Below are 6,000 nucleotides of genomic sequence, written 5' to 3' on the forward strand. Positions count from 1 at the left end.
TTCTATCTTCAAGTTCTAAGTGTTCTTCATAAATTCCAAAAGTTCTAGTTTCATAAAATCAAGAATACTTCCAAGATTGCAAGTTTACTTCCAAGTTTTCTAAATCCATTCCAAGTAATCATCCAAGATCAAGAAACCTTTGTTACTTACAGTAGGTTATCTTTCTAATACAAGAACTTTCAAGCCATCCAAGGATCCTTTGAAGCTAGATCTATTTTTCTCATTTCCAGTAGGTTTATCCAAGGAACTTGAGGTTCGTGAATCAACTAGTGGCCAAGTCTTACTTCCCGACGAAGTAAAAATCTGTGAAAGTGAGTTATAGTCCCACTTTTAAAATCTAATATTTTTGGGATGAGAATACATGCAGGTTTTATAAATGATTTACAAAATAGACACAAGTACGTGAAACTACATTCTATGGTTGAATTATCGAAATCGAATATGCCCCTTTTTATTAAGTCTGGTAATCTAAGAATTAGGGAACAGACACTCTAATTGACGTGAATCCTAAAGATAGATCTATTGGGCCTAACAAACCCCATTCAAAGTACCGGATGCTTTAGTACTTCGAAATTTATATCATATCCGAAGGGTGTCCCGGAATGATGGGGATATTCTTATATATGCATCTTGTTAATGTCGGTTACCGGGTGTTCACCATATGAATGATTTTTATCTCTATGTATGGGATGTGTATTGAAATATGAAATCTTGTGGTCTATTGTTACGATTTGATATATATAGGTTAAACCTATAACTCACCAACATTTTTTGTTGACGTTTAAAGCATGTTTATTCTCAGGTGAATACTAAGAGCTTCCGCTGTTGCATACTAAAATAAGGACAAGATTTGGAGTCCATGTTTGTATGATATTGTGTAAAAACTGCATTCAAGAAACTGATTTCGATGTAACATATTTGTATTGTAACCCATTATGTAATGGTCGTGTGTAAACAGGATATTTTAGATTATCATTATTTGATAATCTACGTAAAGTTTTTTAAACCTTTATTTATGAAATAAAGGTTATGGTTTGTTTTAAAAATGAATGCAGTCTTTGAAAAACGTCTCATATAGAGGTCAAAACCTCGCAACGAAATCAATTAATATGGAACGTTTTTAATCAATAAGAACGGGACATTTCAGTTGGTATCAGAGCGTTGGTCTTAGAGAACCAGAAATTTGCATTAGTGTGTCTTATCGAGTTTGTTAGGATGCATTACTTCGACCGTGTTTTCTTTAAAAATGATTGCTTAACATTTTTGTTGGAAACTATATATTATTAACATGTATATATTATGTGATATATTAATCTCTTAACATGTTTGATATTGTGTGATAGATGTCTACCTCTAGCACAAATCTCATTGACTCACCTAATAACGAAGAGTCGAATATATATTGGACCGATTCACAAGTTCCCGAAGAAGAACCGGAAGAAGAATCAGAACCGGAAGAAGAATCAGAACCGAAAGAGGAGGAACCGGAGGAGGAAATAGAACCGGTGGGGGAAATAATAAAACGGTTAAGTAAAAGAAAATCCTCAACCAACCGACCAAGGTTAATTATGGTCAATGGTGTTTCCGCCAAGGAAGCAAAATATTGGGAGGATTACCAATTCTCCGATGAATCGGATTCCGACGAGAATTACGATGATGTTATAGAAATTACCCCAACTGAATTTAAAAAGGCAAAAGAAAATAATAAGGGAAAGGGCATAAAATAGAGAAATTTGATTCCAAACCCGATGAACTTTATATGTATCGTCAACATCCGTATTTCTTAAGTTGTGACAATAACCCGGGAACCTCTAAACCACCAGGTTTTTCTAAACCAATGTGGAAAACGATGGCTCGTATTAGGGGAACATCATATATCCCTAGAAACTTGGCAAAACGAACCAAAACCGAAGAAGAAGAAACGAGCGAGTCGGAATAAGATAGTTGTATTCGTGTGGTGTAATATATGTAATATAGTGTGCTTATGCTTTATGATATATGTAAAAATTGCTTGTATTAATAAGTATTTTTTTTTTATGAATCTAACTCTTGTCTATTTTACAGTATAAAAACACAAAATGGATAGACAACCCAATATTTTAAGAGACCTACCCGGAGACATGATTGATGAAATCTTGTCTAGAGTCGGTCAGAATTCTTCGGCACAACTATTTACGGCGAAATCAGTTTGTAAGACATTCGAAGAACGTTCCAAGAATGTCTTGGTTTATAAGAGACTTTCGTTTGAAAGATGGGGGATATCACATTGGGAAACCCATAAGTTATGATGTGTTTACTTTGACGCATATATTGCGGGGAACCCAAATGCTATTTTACGCAACGGGTTAAGAAATTATTTTGACTCAATGTATCCGAATATAGGACTTCATGATTTAGAAAAAGCGGCTAACATGCAACATAAAGAAGCATGCTATGCTTACGGGTAGTAATGTTCGCTTCTCACCAAAGTGAGAAAAAGAACATCGGGCTACAACTATTAAACAAAACGTTTCCACAAGTGACGGAGTCGGTAATTGGGGTAAGAAATGAGGTTTTTAGGTTATTACGAGACTGTTGGTCATTACGTAACCCTCGTCCCTTTGACGACGTTACAACACGCTGTCTTATCAACGGCCATAACGGTTATGTTCCACAAGACCAAGGATGGGAAGTAGTCCTAGTAAAACCAGAATGCATGACTTGTTTCTGGACGTATGAATTACGTGTCTTTATTGCCTTTGCTGAACGACTTGTGTACTAGCTAGAATTATCTTCACAACTATCTTGTATCAAAGTTATTGTGTGCTATATTTCATGCTTTATGTAAAATAAGCGGTATTGTAAGTTTGTAAAATATTGTATAAAAGTTTGAACGCGAAATATTATTATAATCAGTTTTTCATATAGAATTGTAGTAGTTGAATTGTATATTAGCTACTAAGTATGAACTTAACGGGTAGGTACTACCGAATTTAAACTTATAAAACGCTAATATGAAGAAAAAGCTTTTATAAATGAGTTCATATTATGCTACAAAATACTATTAACTACTCTTAATATTCTGTATGATTAACTTGTTCCATTTGACTATTTTGAAGGAAATGGCACCGACTACTCGACACACCGTGAATATGAATGAAGAGGAATTCCGTACTTTTCTTGCTTCAAACATAGCCGCAGTACAGGCTGCGCTACATACCAACAATAACCTTGGATCTAGCAGTACAGGAAATCGTGTAGGATGCACCTACAAAGAATTCACTGCCTGCAAACCTTTAGAATTTGATGGAACCGAAGGACTGAAACAACCCAACCCGTACTCCGTACGATAAATTTTTTTTTTTTTATAATACACATTTACGCGCCAATTAAATATGTTGACCAAATCACAAGTTCCATTAAACCATACAACCATTACCAATGTTTACAAAAGGGCACAAAGGCCATTAGTTAAGTAAATATAAGTTTGACCGAATACAATGATAGTTTATAAACCAAACGACCCAACGAGCATGGTTTGGGACTAAACTACCCAAAAGGTGGTCAACTTCCAAAAGCTCCTACAAGCACATCATCAAGGACATCTAGTGTCCGACAATCCCATTCCCTTTATCCTCGCCTGCAACTAAAAAGATAAACAACGAGAGGGGTAAGCTAATGCTTAGTGAATGCAATAATTATACATGATCATATATAACCTACTTACTTGCATACACTTACACAATACCACATACAAGCTAGCAACTCAACCAACATGAAATCCATCATGCAGAAACTACTATCCACGTTCCACATCAAGCTAGCAATAGTATTAGCATATAGTTCACAACATAATATGCTAAGTACAATTCGCACAACCATGGTTAACCAAGTATACAAGAGAACGGTACATGAAGGTCCGTTGGAGTTCATAACATCCACTAGTGTTACTTATACACCGCGTAATCACTAGTCCCCCGGGTGATGTCTTAAACACCGCGACTAACTCACCCTTACACAATGTGGCGTCTTAAACACTGCGACGAATCCACACTTCATTCAATACAATGAGTGGTGTCTTGATCACTGCGACACTTCCACTCTCATGACATTGTGGTGTCTTAAACACCGCGACAATTCCACAAGTCAATTACACAATGAGTAGTGTCTTAAGCACCGCGACAATACTACTCGTTACCTAAAATGTGGTGTCTTGAACACCGCGACACTTCCACATTCATACCACACAAATAAATACATTATATACGTTCACGCATAATTATTCCACTCACCTTGACACAAGGATGATGAATATTCGCTTCCAAACTCAAAGCCAAGTACCTAATACATTAAGTACCAATTCAATACATAAACTAGTGGAATTAACCACATTACAATTACTTGGGCATTTAATGACTCAATTCGCATTAAATGACCCAACTACATCACAACCGCCCTCTTAATGGCCAAGACTCGACTTTAGTTACCAACATTAGTGCATTAAAGTCTACTAGCCTCAATTGACATCCACCTAGGGTAATTTACACCCATTTTACCCAAACTAGGTCAACTAGTACATTCTTGACCCATTTTGACACTTTCACATCCAAACTAGTCAAACATAACCCAAATGACATCTCTTTTAATTTTAACAAATGTTTAATGCTTTTAATATCATTAACACTTTCAAACTCACAATTACAAGACCAAAACCCTAGATTATGGCCATTAGGGTTTCATTACAACAACCTAACCCAAATTCACCCATTTTACTCCCAAATGGGTCATACAAGCTTCTATTAACCAAAACCCTAGCCATAATCAATTAAAACTCGAAACTTAGAGTTAGAACTTACCGAGACTATCACCACGTAGCTAGAGTCACAAGGAACAACTTTAATACTTGCTCCAAAGATCAACCCTAAATCCTTCCTCTCTCAATCTCACTTTGAATCCAAATGGGTGTTAGAGTTTTGGGAGAGAAATTGAAAGAAAATGAAAAAGGAAAATGAAATAAATGAACTAGTGGACCAGATTTAATGCACCCATCTGATCTATACGTCCATTTACCATTTTGCCCCTCAAAATCTCTTAATTTAACCTAAAACCGGAACCTGGCCAGCAGCGCCGCGGCGCGACGAAACACATGAAAAACAGCACCCTTTAATCCAAGTTCTGATCAAATCTTTGCTTGATGTGTCGCGTCGCGGAGCCCTGTATCGCGGCGCGACAATTGCCTGGAACTGGTGCCCTCGACTAGCTAATCAATTTTCCAAGGTTTCCATAACTAATAACCCAAACGCTCACTTTAATACACATACTAACCCCAACCTTGAGTCTCACACGACTCAATGCCATCGTGACACGTAGGTAAACACGTTCGCGCATGCATTCAACATTTATAATATACACATTCTCAAGTAACTAACATGTTAGCTAACTTAGCCACATAACGAGCAAGTTATAGACGTATAATTGATTAGGTGTGTACCTTTAAGCGTGTACGGAAAAGCGGGGTGTTACAACTCTCCCCCACTTAGATCGGAGCGCGTCCTCGCGATCCAAGCCGCATGACAAGCCGGAAGATAAGACAAAACAAACTCTTCGGATTCCCATGTAAACTCGGAACCCTTTCGATGTCGCCATTGCACTTTGAAGGTTCTAACTTCCTTGTTCCGCAACATCTTAACCTTTTCATCAAGGATTGCAACCGGTTCTTTCGCATACTCTAACTTGTTATTCAAAGTAATCTCATCCAATGGCACCCAAGTCGAGTCATCCACAAGACACTTGCGAAGATGGGAAACATGGAACGTATTATGAATTCCCACAAGTTCTTCGGGTAACTCTAATCGATAAGCAACCTCACCAACACGTGCCAATACCTTGAAAGGACCAATAAACCGAGGAGCTAACTTTCCTCGCTTTCTAAACCGAATCACACCCTTCCATGGAGAAACCTTAAGCATCACCATATCACCTTCTTGAAACTCAATCGTTCTTCTACCTTTATCGGCATAA

Source organism: Rutidosis leptorrhynchoides, chromosome 4, assembly GCF_046630445.1.
Source record: "Rutidosis leptorrhynchoides isolate AG116_Rl617_1_P2 chromosome 4, CSIRO_AGI_Rlap_v1, whole genome shotgun sequence".
NCBI lineage: Eukaryota > Viridiplantae > Streptophyta > Magnoliopsida > Asterales > Asteraceae > Rutidosis > Rutidosis leptorrhynchoides.